The 14,069-nt window shown below is 43.3% G+C and overlaps 1 protein-coding gene across 9 annotated transcripts in view; it reads left to right on the top strand.

The window, feature by feature from the left end:
* SULF2 (sulfatase 2) overlaps positions 1 to 14,069 on the top strand; it is a 504,100-nt gene that overhangs the window by 292,240 nt on the left and 197,791 nt on the right. Inside the window, exon 1 of one of the 9 annotated variants that reach the window (XM_068262647.1) lies at positions 13,380 to 13,745. The exons of the other annotated variants lie outside the window; for them this stretch is intronic. The gene's annotated coding sequence lies outside the window, so the exon portion shown is untranslated. Of the gene's footprint in view, positions 1 to 13,379; positions 13,746 to 14,069 lie in introns of those variants that run through there. 9 annotated transcript variants of the gene reach the window in all.

The raw sequence follows: 14,069 nt of genomic DNA, 5'->3' as shown, positions 1-14,069 counted from the left end.
TCGACAAGTGGTTAAAGAGACACTGAAGCGGGAAAAAAAAATTATGATATAATTAATTGGTTGTGTAGTAGGGGTAATTATTAGAACATTAGTAGCAGAGAAAATATTCTCATATTTTTATTTTCAGTTACCTATATAGTTTTTGTTTGTTTGTTTGTTTTTTATAACATTGCATCATTCTCTAATATTTGCAGTTTACACACTACTCAGCAATCTAAATGATTTTACAGAGCAGGCAAGTGAACTTTTAAACCCTTATCTGCAGAGAGGAGAAGAATACAGTGCCAGAAAATTGAGATAATAAGCTTCAAAAGACAGAGCTCTCTGCGACTTTGACAGTGGTGGAGCTCAATGGCTCTTTTTCTTTTGTATCGATAACAACTGGAGTTTCTTAACTGTTCCTGTACTGGAAACCATATTAGACTTATGTCTCTGCTCCTAATGTGTTATTTCTTAGCTGTACTACACATACAAATCATTATATCATATTTTTTTTGTTGTTGTTTTTTTGCTTCAGCGTCTCTTTAAGTAGCAGAATTCCCTTCTGCTAAAAAAAAGTTCATTGCCAAAGAAAAGATTTAGACTGAAGCATATTTGTGGCTGGCTTGCTTAAAGGCTGAACACAACAACAAAAAAAAGCTTGTTATTAGTTTGTTTTGCGCAAGCATAGCTGCCAGAGGCCAGTGGCTGTTCCTCCTAGCACTATAAGTTGTCAGGGAACAGGCTGTTGTGTGTCTGCAGTCACATCAAGGTTATGTTATGTGGCCAGCGCAGAAACAGATTGTGCTCAGTGAGATTCTTCTTTGATTATGGCAGAGCTGCGTGACTGTCAGTCTCGCTCACATGTGTGTTTCCACATGCCTGTTACATGTGGGCTGCAGGGCTTGTCACTGTTAACATAAATGCTGATAGGATTTATTGACTGCGGACACATCACTTCATTGAAGTCTGTCCAAGATTTCTGACCTAGATTAAAAAGGAGTATTACTATTCCCATCAGACAGATGTCCCACACAGGACACTGCTGGTTTATTATTTGATCATCATTGATAAGAACATCATAAAGATAGGTTGCAGAGTATGACTAAAGCTATGCACACACGCTATACAAAAGTCAGTGGAAATGTGAAACATTTAACTGACGACGAGCAACTGATATCGCCATTTTGCCCAATAAATCTGGAGGATCATCGACTCTATCGTGCAGTCGGCCATGTATGTACTATATTGTTAGAGTGTACCAGAGACAAATAATAAACGTTTTATACATACCTGGAGCTTTCTCCAGCCCCATCTGCACGGATCGCTCTCGCGCCGCCGTCCTCGGCCTTCCCCAGCTCTGGGTCCCGTAACTTCAGCCAGTTGCGACCAGTCTGCGCAAGCCAAATGCGGCTTCTACCCATCTCTCCCCCCATCTACGAAATGTTATATTACTATAATTTCAATGGCAGATCCATCTCAGAACTCTCATTGTAGCTGATGGCAGTTCCGTCCCCATAAAAGGGCCTGTAATATATTCTAAAACCTAAATGGGCAGCACAGTGGCATAGTGGTTATCCCTCTCGCCTTGCAACGATGGGTACCTGATACGGATCCCAGCCAGGGCACTATCTGCACAGAGTTGATTTGCTCTCCCCGTGTCTGCATGGATTTCCTCCGTGCACTCCGGTTTCCTCCCACATCCCAAAAATGTAAGATAACTTAATTGGCTTCCTTCTAAATTGGCCCTAGACTACAATACATACAGTACACGATACATGCATAGACATATGACTATGGTAGGGATTAGATTGTGAGCCCCTCTGAGGGACAGTTAAAGCGGACCCAAACCAAAATATTTTTTGATTCAAAATATTTAGTTGCACCACTCTGACACATACAAAGATAAATAAACACTCCTTCAAGCCTATGAGCATTTCAGTGCATGCTTTTCACCCTTCTCTTTTCATTACTAGTGTTATACAGGTGGCAGCCATTAGCAATTCCTCCTTTTCCGGACACCTTCTACTCCACCAGAATGCCGGATTCTGTCCCGCCAATATGAAAGGAAGGGAGGGGTTCCTCCAATAAATGTAAAATATTTCATATTTGTAATCATGCGGCTGAAAAAAGCCTGCTATTTATTATTATAATTTAGAAAATATATTTTATTTCTCTAATCTTATATTTTTTTTAATTTGGGTCCACTTTAAGTGACACAACGATATACTCTGTACAGCACTGCGGAAGATGTTGGTGCTATATAACTACGGTACTTAATAATAATACCTGTGTACCTTGACAAGTCCAAAATCTACTGCAGCCACATTTCTATTTTGATCAGTTATTGATCTGGTCACATGATCCCAGTTCTCCTGTTTTAACTAAATTATGCCATCTGGGGTGATGCCAGGTCTGCAGGCATTCCCTGTATTTGCTTCCATACCGAACTGCATTTTTGCTGTAATAATGAAAATAATGTTAATCAACCCCCTGTAGTTACACGTTGGTGGAGTCTTGATGGAATGATCATTAAGAAGTGTATAAAATAAATTAAACAATCTTGATAACAGTTGGGCAGTTGATATGTTAAAGTCTGGTATCCATAGGTTGCCCAGTGAGCATAACTCGCCCCTGATAGACAGCTGTGTTATGTTATGTCAGACATCATTTGCATGGTACCCTCCTTGTTCCAACAACATCCCTTCCTAGTAACTGCATTTCCTGAGCGGACACTGATCCTGCCCAGACTGTCAGTATTAGCTGGTAAGGCCTCACTTTGACACAGTGGTTGGTATTGTAGACTGGCATCCTGTATTTATCATTTCCCTTGTTTGCATAGAGACTTTGTTTGTCCCTTATCATGTCTTTTAGTTCTCCCTTGAATGCAAAACAGAATATGCCAGAGAAATACCTTATTTGCAGCTGTGATAAGAAATAATAATTAAATGTGTAAATCAACAATTAAAGCGGATCCTTTAATGCAGCTTTATGCACTGCCTTATGGAAAAACATGGTGTGTGAGGTGTGCCTTACTTAGCTGCTATTATAGAACTCAAGTCTGCCACCCACTGGCTACCGACTGTAACTACTTAACTGTACCTTACCATTTGTTTTATTTCACTTTCATCCCAGTCCCTACTGTGCTAAATTATTGAAGAGGCTGTGTTTTTGGGAATGAATAGAAATTAATGGGAATAGGAATTGCTTTTCCAAGTCTGTTATTTTTTAGCACAAGGTTTTCTCTTTGTTTGTCTGGAGTGTGGTGGATGTGGCAGGTGGAAAGATTAAAGATGGTAAAAGGGGCTTTAAAGGACAGCTTAAGTGAGAGGGATATGGAGGCTGCCATTTTTATTTTCTTTTTAAGCAATACTAGCTGCCTGGCAGCCCTGCTGATCCTCTGCCTCTAATACTTTTAGCCATAGACCCTGAACAAGCATGCAGCAGATCAAGTCTTTCTGACAATATTGTCAGATCTGGCAAGATTAGCTGCATGTTTTTTCTGGTGTGATTCAGGCACTACTGCAGCCAAATAGATCAGCAGGGCTGCCAAGCAACTAAAATGGTTAAAAAAGAAATAAATATTGTAGCCTCCATATACCACTCACTACAGTTGTCCTTTAACACTCCTGCTCAAAAGAAGCTTATGAATGTGCAGCCCCAACTTCTTTTGGTGGGAAGCGTTAAAGGGGAATTGTGGTGAAAATAATGTAATTAATAAAATTGCTTGTGTTTTACAATATTAATTTACACATTACTTAGCCAGTGTTGGCCAATTGTAAAAGGTTTCCTCTCCCCAATTTACGTTTTGAAATGTATCACAGGTGGGCACGGCTTAGTCCTGCCAGGGGATCTTTGTGGAATGTTCATATCTGAGAGGTGTATGGATAGAGGGAGTTACTGCTTGCTTGGCAGTTGGTAACAGCCATTATTCACTGCAATGCAACAAGGTTCACAGACAGGAAACTGTCAGGACCTTGGTCATGATATCACCCTGTGGGAGGGGTTTCACCACAGTATCAGCCACACAGATGTTCCCGGTGATGTATTCGAGAAAAGGTAAAGATTGTGTGTGGTTTGGGTGGGCTAGTTTTGCAGTTCTGCCTTATTAGGGAGGAGGAGTTGGGCGGTGTAATATATCTGATGTGTTGTGAGGGGGTCACCACAGGATGGGCCAATAAACCCGTTATGTAAGGTTTCACCTTGTAGATAATGACTGCACTCATAGCTTAACCACAACTCTGAAGTGCTGGTACTTACATAATATACAGTGTAAATGCCCTGTAATCTATCCCTGGGATATAGGGGAGGGCTGTATCTTGTGGCCCGATATCTTGCCGCTAAATATTTTCCATGTTTCCGGTCCTAGAATGCTAATCGCGTGCTATAGCGGTGACTTTCTCAGCACTATTCCCAGCAAACCTCCATCCACAGAGAGGGGCTGGGATTGTACATATCATAGTGCTTGCCCTGCTCTCATTCGCTGGCTGAGAGCGCAGCGGAGGCCTGTGAGATGTCCCCAGTCTCCGGGAGCTTAATTGGATATAATGCCATTTATGCTCAGTGGATAGGCAGAACAGAGTCATTCTCAATCCATTTAATGGAATATCTGTCTTCCCCAGAGAGGCTGGCTGACGGTCTGCTGTCCCTGTAATGTCTTATTCCCTGTACTTCGGTACTCTCTTCTGATGGGTTGCTGTTAGGCTTTGTACACAAAGCAATATTAACCCCGATCAGTGAAAGATCTGTTGCAAATAATTAGACTGTGAGCTGTCTGCATGTACAGACGAGTGATCGATGCCACAGCAACCTGCCAGAGCGTCCTTGGGAAGAAACAATTGGTTGGAGGTGCTATTGCACACGAAAATACACCATTTTTGCATTTTTAACGGATCAATCTACAATCAGGATAGTGATCAGAAAAATTGATTGCCTGGGAGATTGCCTGCGGGCTGGCTGTGTGGCGTACACGTTTTTTAAGTAAACCTGCAGCTTGCTTTACTATAATAAAGAAAGCTCTGCACTTTGTAGACTATACATCCTGTGTAAATGTTTCCTATTGTACTATCAGCAGCCAGATATTTGTAAATCAGTAGTTTTGACCAATGCGTCATTTCTGAAAATGACCAATCAGCTACTTCTTTCTGGGCTAAAGGCTACTTGTCAGACCATATGATTCTCCCCAGAGCTCATGTTACAGCAGAGTCTGCAATGAGAACTGCTTTGACCTCTTCGGGACCGGACGTCTCGGACCAGAGCTGTCCTTTCCCTTTAGTATACAGTAATCACTGTGATTGACTCACAGTAATCACAGGGCCAGGAGCCCATGGAATTGGCTCCTGACCAAGACACGGTAGCTCTGCTGAGACCATGACCAGGAGGCAGCGTCATTGGATCAGCGAGAGCGACAGGTAGGGCAGTAGTGTCTGAGCGTAGAAGATTAAATCTACGACCTGGCAGACGTACAGAACATAAATAGGGCATGCATTTCAACTGTGGCCACCCGGAAGCGCTATTTTTCATCATTATTATATACCATATGGAGGAGGAGAAGAGCACAGGGGGTGGAGAGCCCTGCCAAATAGGCTTACAAAGCATGTTTATAGTCTATATGTTAATTTATTGCACAGTGCTATGCGATATGTAGGCCATTTATAAATAAATAAGACTTTTGATTAACCAACCTGGGTGCAGCCTATTGAAATCTGCATCCTGTTTGCAGCCTTTTATCTCTGCCAGGACATTGATTTCAACAGATCTGCTCTACACACTCCTTTCACAGGCTCCAGCCTTGTGATCACTGTGAGCCAATCACAGTGATGACAGAGTAAAAATTATAATAATAATTTAAAAAGGCTCTGGTCCATGAGAGTCCAAAGCTGATCGGTCCGCAACAGGTTAAACCATTTTCTTGCCATTTTTGCCATCTTTCATTACTATTGCTGTTGCAGTTTATTCTCTATGCTCTTAAAGAGTAACTGCCGGGTATAAAATCAAAAATCAATTCTTTATTTTTAATCTGGTAAACAAGCAATAAGGATACTAACCAGGCAATTCAAAAGTTAAAATCTCTATTACTTTTCTTGTTGATAAATGATCACTTCCCAGTTTACCTGACTCTTATTTGGTACACACAAAATTTGGTACACAAAAAGGAAGTTGCAGGGCATGCTGAGTTGTCATTTTTTGCTTCTCTACTTCCCCTCAGACTTAACTAATGCAGCCTGATTGGCTGAAGCCTCTTTCCCTCCTGTTTTCCCCTCCCACACCTCTGTTCCTCTCTGATTGGCCAATATTTCTCATGCTGACACAATGCACTTTCTATAGTGAAGGGTGGGCAAATCAGGCAGAGGAGACTAAGGGAGGAAATGACATCAGGATTGGCTTCAAAATAGCCACACTTAAAATGTGAAATGCTAAGAAGCATTTTCTCTTTTTTTACTGTAGTTAAAGCACGAAAATCAGAATGTGGACAGTGCAATACATGTGTTATGTAAGTAGAGCAAGTATTTATCTAATTATATATGTGTCTTTTTTTCTGAGATATTATGGCTGACAGCTCCTTTTTAAGCATTCCCTTTTGCTGCTCCTCTGGGGGTGACGGCTGGTGTTGCTGTGACACTAAGCTCTTCTGTGCATACAATTCCCACCACAACAATAATTAACACCTCTGATGAAAACACACAAGGAAGGTACACACCAACCTGAATGCATCCAAAGGACCATTAGCGTGTCATTTACCGGTTTAATTACCGTACATTTAAAGTTGACGGGAGGCATCATATTTTCAATAGCTCTCTTTTTCTGTCGTTGTTTTTTGTAGGTTAAGATGGCAGCTTCCATAGCTTTCTAATGACGTGTACTTTCAAGTCATTGGAAGGTGAAAATCTTAAATTATAGGGCAATTTTTTAGGTTCCAAATCTTCTTTCTTATGCGTATTCTGTATGCGCGTCAATTGACATGAAAACGTATGTTATTAACTTCAAAATTGCATGTGATTGCTTTACATGACATGTGATATGCCAGCCTTTTTTTTTAAATGCAGTAAAATCGCAAAACACGTGAAAAAATAAGAAAAACAGTTCAGGAGCGATGCCATTGAAATACATTATATGTCCGACAAACGCAAAGTTGCAATTGCGCATGACACATGCAAATTCTGCAACGTGTGGAAGGGGCCTTAGTCCACTGTCCATTTTAAAAAATCCTTATCAGTTTTTCTCATTATATTTCCACGTGTTTTTGTTTCGACAGTTGTAACAAACAGGAATAGCTGTCACTTCTCTGATGTTTTGTAACTTCCCCCCCCCCCCCCTCGCATAAATGATTCTAAATAACGTTCTGTGGCTTTAAAAGTCCTAACATCAGTAATGGAAATGTATTGCATTATTGATCAGGGTCCGGTAATCAGATCATTTAACCACTTATCTTGAGGGGGGAAAGCCATCCTTTCAGTCCAGCTCCATATGTTGCATGACTCGTTGGCAAAACATTATTTCAGCTAGCGTCAGGTGTTTTTATATGCATAGAAAGCTCTGTTGTTTCAAGTAGTGCTGCTTGGATACCCCTTTTCAAAATCCGGATCAGATTCGGATCCGGATACCCCGCTATCCGATCCGGGTTAGATATCCGAGTTCAAAATTTCCCGATCCGAATCGGATATCCGACCCTAGTATTCGGCGGATACAGATATCCGGGTAGAAAACCGGAAGTGGCCTTTAACCTCCTTGGCGGTAATCCCGAGCTAAGCTCGGGCTATGCCGCGCAGGAGGATTGCTCCAGCCCCGCTGGGCCGATTTACATAATTTTTTTTGTTGCATGCAGCTAGCACTTTGCTAGCTGCGTGAACTTACCGCTCGCTGACGATTCACCGTGTTAGAGGGGGCCCCCCCGAGGCAGCGCTGAGGGGTGGATCGGGACTCCCTCTGACGTCACGACGAGGGGGCGGGGCGATGCCGCTGCTCAGCGACTATCGTGTAGCTAGCGCTAGGCTAGCTACATGATTTAAATAATTTTTTTAAAATAGTGCTGCGCTGCTTTAAAAACGTTTTTTAGGGTATACGAGGCATGTAGCATCATTATTTTGTAAAGGGGAACACTAATTGATGATGTGGGGACTTAAAATCCCCCCCCCCCCCCCAAAAAAAAATGGCTGTCAATTAACATTAGGCCTAGGTTCCAGACAGCGGTCGTGCAGCCCACATTGTGTCCAAAGTCCAACCGCAACAACTGGGACATGACACCTCCAAAAATTACGCAGCCGTTGTGTTTTGGGTTACATATAGGTGGTATCAGTGGCCTGTGGCACCCTGGCCTGGCAGTGGGAGCTGCACAGGCAGAAGGAGCAGGGCAATGCAGCAGCAGCAGGGGTAATGTGTGCCAGGAGCATGCCGGACGTGGCACGTTGCAATTGGCACTTAGCACGTGTCACTGCTCACAGCACAGCAGTTCTGTAGACAGCTAACACAGTAGTACTACTTCTCTCACAACTACTAGCACACTGACTGCAGTACTACAGTACTAACTACACAATAACACAGTAATTCTATCCCCTAATCCCTAACCTAACCTATACCTAAGGCTAATAGCTGGCCACCAGGAAGCAGCTGGCCTGGTCTGTGCACAGCCACACACACAGACACATAGCAGCTGCCTGCAGCACACACTCTGATTGTCACATAAATGACATCAAGCTAATTAATGATTTAAGAATAGTGTAGTGATAGTAGTGAAGGGGTTAATCACTGAACAGCTTATCACTGTGTACAGCCCTTGGCCCAGCAGCACTGGAGCACACACTCTGACTGACACACTATGACATCAATCAAGCTAATTAACGATTTAACAATAAAGTTTAGGCGTGATAAAATCAATTTGCGCGCAAAGTCCCGCGTGCAAGGCACAGTGCAACATTAGGGTCGCACCCCATGCGACCTTATAGGCGCATCAGGTGCGACGTTTTGCGCGCACCTCGCTGTGCGCACGCAGAGTCTTGGACTTGGGACTTTGCGCACGATCTGATTGTCAAAACGTTGCTAACCTAGTTAGCACCCTACTTATCACGCCCAAAGTCTTTAGGTGTGCTAACCAGGTTAGCACCGCTTTGTGAATCAAGCCCTATCTATACTCGTGCCACTTAAATGATCTATATATCGTTTTTTTCAAGACAAACTAAGTTTTCATTGGGGGGTATTTGGTCCCAAGTAAAATGTTCCGCACTATGCATTTGAATGGGAAAAAGTGGGAAACATTTTTTAAAAGGCATTATTTCTCAATTTTGACCAATTCCTGTTTAAAAATAAAAAGTGTTATTGACATAAAAACTGTGCCGCCACTTAAAGAGACTCCGTAACAAAAATTGCATCCTGTTTTTTATCATCCTACAAGTTCCAAAAGCTATTCTAATGTGTTCTGGCTTACTGCAGCACTTTGTACTATCACAGTCTCTGTAATAAATCAACGTATCTCTCTCTTGTCAGACTTGTCAGTCTGTGTCTGGAAGGCTGCCAAGTTCTTTAGTGTTGTGGTTCTGCTATGAACTCCCCCTTCCAGGCACCTCTATGCACACTGCCTGTGTGTTATTTAGATTAGAGCAGCTTCTCTCTTATCTTTTACAAGCTGGATAAATCGTCCTCTGAGCTGGCTGGGCTTTCACATAATGAGGAATTACAGACAAGGGCAAAGCAGTTTGCAGGAAGAAAAGAGCAGCCTGAAACTTCAGTGCATGAGAGATGCAGGGGGAAAGAAACACACAAATGATCTCTCGAGATTCAAAAGGAAGGCTGTATACAGCCTGCTTGTGTATGGATGTATTTTCTATGTGTGGACATACTGTACATCAACCTACTTCCTGTTTTGGTGGCCATTTTGTTTGTTTATAAACAAACTTTTTAAAACTGTTTTTAACCACTTTTAATGTGGCGGGGAGCGGCGAAATTGTGTCAGAGGGTAATAGGAGATGTCCCCTAACGCACTGGTATGTTTACTTTTGTGCGATTTTAACAATACAGATTCTCTTTAAAGTCGCCCCAGTATAGATATCCAAATGTGTCCCCAGTATCACCCCCCCCCCCCCAAAGTATAGCTAGATGTGTCCCCAATATCAGCCCCCCCCCCAGCATAGCCAGATGTGTCCCCTGTGTTTGCCACCCCCAGAATAGATTGACAGATGCACCCCCAGGAATAGTGGCCCTCTTTATAGCCAGATGTGTCCTCGGGATCAGGATTACCCCATTATAGCCAGATGTACTCCCAGGATTAGTGCTCCCCCCCATTATGGCCAAATGTGCCCCTAGTATTTGGTTATGCGAATCTCGCATGCGGTTGTATGCGAATTTTCGTGCGAATTCGCATGAAAATTCGCATGGATGACACTGTATGCGAATTTAACCATGGCAGTGCCGGTGTGCTTTTCCATTGATTTCCATGCGAATTCGCATGCGATTTCGCATGAAAATTGGCATGCCAAAGCCGCAGGCGATTTCCCTATTAAATACATTAGCGGCGATTCGCATGCATTCCACACGCAGGCGAATTCTGAGGGCTCTACCGTGCAGAAAAATCCTGCACAGAAAAACGCTCAGGAAAACTGACAAGTGGAAACAGGCCCATCCACTTGTATTGGCTGTGCGAATCTGCATGCAGGAAACGCATGCAGATTCGCGATAGTGGAAACGGGCCCTAAGTCATGGTGGCTTGGAGGGTGCCACAGATGACGTAGATATACTGTAGCAGTGGTAAAGTGGTTAAGACAGGGAACACACTTCGTTAGAATTGTGCACCTTTTGCCACACTGGCTATTAAAGTCAGTGGCCTGTTCTGGTATTACACAGCAGTCGCGTTTGTGCACATTTTGTGTTTGCGTTTTTCCCAGCAATTTTAAATTGCATAGCTTTATGCTTTTTTTCCCGCACAACGTTCGCAATTACAATGTATTTCACTGCATGTGAAAGATCACGGAACAATGCAGAAAATTGCATGCGGGAAATGCGATTATAAATGCAGAATGACAGAAAATTGTGGGGAAAACACACAGGCAAGTGTGTTCCCTGCCTTAGCAATAGACCCTGAAAAGCATGAAGATCAGGTGCTCCGACTGAAATCTGACTGGATTAGCTGTTCCAGGTGTGTGATTCTGACACTACTGATGAATTAAAGATCAGCAAACCACCAGGCAACTGGTATTATTTAAAGGGAAATAAATATGGCAAGACTTCATATCCCTGTTTTTTTTTCTCACGGTAATTGCTGTTTGCAAGCCTTTTTGTTGTGTGTTTATCTATTAATCACGTTTGCTGCATTTTCCTGCAGGTGTTACGTGTGTGTGTGTGTGTGTGTGTCTGTCTGTGTGTGTGTGTCTGTGTGTGTGTGTGTGTGTGTGTCTGTCCGTGTGTGTGTGTGTGTGTGTGTGTTTGTTTGTGTGTCTGTCTGTCTGTGTTTGTCTGTGTGTTTGTCTGTGTGTTTGTTTGTGTGTCTGTGTGTCTGTGTGTTTGTGTGTGCATCTGTGTTTGTGTGTTTTTGGAAGTATGAGATAGTAGAATTTGGATTAAAAGTGCAGCGCTCTATACATCAGCCAAACAGGGTCATAGTACTATGCAATACAACAGCTCTTAATACATCAAAAATAAAGTCCACTTTCAAGTCCATCAAATTCGATCTGCATCCCAATAGTACATAATCCGCTCACCAAAAACGTTGGCTGACTAATCACAATCAGCATAAACAGTATGTAGTAACTGGTAGCTGATAGTCCTCTCACTCCTCCTCCGTATGTACCTCAGGAAGAAAGGGCTAACATAGCGTAATACCGTTTGCAACAAATGGACAAAGCCCTCCACCAACACTGCTGGTCACCAGTGCCAAACTCACAGACACCGCACACCCAGTGTAAGCAACAGATAGAGTGAAGGCTCACCGAATGCAATGGCTGACCATATCACAGACCAGCTTAGCAGCGTTTCTAATACTCCTTCTCAGTTCCAGCACGACCTTTCTCCTTAAAAAACTCAAAGCGGGTATATCATAGTGTATTACCATTTATTAAAACAGTCTAAAAACAAGTAGTGCACTCACATTTCCACATTTCCGTGGCCTCGGATTGCTGTGTGGAGACGCGAATATGGCTATGAGGAGGACGTCCGTATGATTTGTTTGATATGCGCATACTTTTATGGGGAAATGTGAGTGCACTACTTGTTTTTAGACTGTTTTAATAAATGGTAATACACTATGATATACCCGCTTTGAGTTTTTTAAGGAGAAAGGTCGTGCTGGAACTGAGAAGGAGTATTAGAAACGCTGCTAAGCTGGTCTGTGATATGGTCAGCCATTGCATTCGGTGAGCCTTCACTCTGTCTGTTGCTTACACTGGGTGTGCGGTGTCTGTGAGTTTGGCACTGGTGACCAGCAGTGTTGGTGGAGGGCTTTGTCCATTTGTTGCAAACGGTATTACGCTATGTTAGCCCTTTCTTCCTGAGGTACATACGGAGGAGGAGTGAGAGGACTATCAGCTACCAGTTACTACATACTGTTTATGCTGATTGTGATTAGTCAGCCAACGTTTTTGGTGAGCGGATTATGTACTATTGGGATGCAGATCGAATTTGATGGACTTGAAAGTGGACTTTATTTTTGATGTATTAAGAGCTGTTGTATTGCATAGTACTATGACCCTGTTTGGCTGATGTATAGAGCGCTGCACTTTTAATCCAAATTGTTTTTAGGGTGTGAATACTCACCCACCTGTACAGCGATCCATCTGGCCAATGAGAAGGTATTGGAAGCGTGATATTTAGGTATATGCACCTAATTCTATATTATATCACATTAAATCTGCTAGAGTTTGAGGAGAGGAGCGCATATACCACTTTTTTCTCCAAATGAGATAGTAGAAGTTGGAGCTGCACATGACAATACAAACAAATCCAGATGCTAGGAAATGTATTTTATAAGAATATCAGCAATCAGTCACTATGTGCTGCCTTCCCTTACCTCCTCATATGGCTAAATTACTTGGCACCAAAAACCATCACCTGCAGGAGTAAACGGGCCGGTAGGTGTATGGTAATTAGAGAGACTTTCTGCTCAATCAGACACCTGACCCATTACAGTGTTCCCATATGAGTATGTGTAGAGACAGGAATGGCCAGGAGAGCGAGGTTAAGTGCTACACCTGTTGAATGACTGAGCTGCGCCTGGTGGTTTCAGGTCAGTGCTCTGTCACATGTCACCCTGTGACACTGTCTCTTTTGTCCAGCATTAGCAGACGTCAGTGGTCAGGTAGAGAGAATAGCTGCGACCTTTGCCCTGGATCTGGTGCCTGATTCAGCCACTGACAATGACAAGCAGAAGCTGTGAATGAATTGGCACAGGGCTTTAAACCTGCAGCTGCCTCCCTGAGGAATCCCAGCTGATGACATCATTGTTTTCCTGGGAGGGCCCCGCAGCGGGAGGGGTCCCCTCTCTTCTCTCTCCCTCTCTCTGCTCTCACTGTACGCTGGAGCTGTGTGCAGGGCGACAAGCTCCAGCCCTTTCCAGCTCTCATCCTTCCTGCACTCGGATACACAGGGACATGACATGGGACATGGGTCTGCCGGGGTTCTCTGACACCTGTCTGCAGAGCGGGCAGCAGAATATATCAGGATTGAGTGGATTGTCACCAGTTGAGATCAGGGAAATCACTTCTACTGCCTGAGCTGAGGTTTCTGTTTCATGACAGCAAAAGGCTCAGCCACACCAGTCTCGCGAATTCTCTACTCCGCTGAAGGTAATGTCTGTGACTGCACACAGTATAACACACAGCAAGGCTCGGCACTCTGTCACACTCCAGTGCTGGCTGCTCTACCACCTAATTACTCTACCTGGAGGGTTAGGCTTTGCCACTTGCATGGATAGTTGGTGTTCGGGGTCAGGTTCTGGGCAGATTGACTTGTGGCTAGCAGTACGACTAGACAGGGGCTGTGATTAGGCAACAATAAAGAGTGGTTAAACTTAAGCTGTACTAAAAGGCACAATAGAAGTGAGGGAGTCAAGGTTAGTCTCCTGAACCGAAGGGAGATTAAAGTCAAGTGCCGAGAAGGCATGGAGGTAA

The sequence above is a fragment of the Hyperolius riggenbachi genome, chromosome 12, assembly GCF_040937935.1.
Source record: "Hyperolius riggenbachi isolate aHypRig1 chromosome 12, aHypRig1.pri, whole genome shotgun sequence".
Lineage (NCBI taxonomy): Eukaryota > Metazoa > Chordata > Amphibia > Anura > Hyperoliidae > Hyperolius > Hyperolius riggenbachi.
This window is presented reverse-complemented; position numbering and strand designations above follow the sequence as displayed.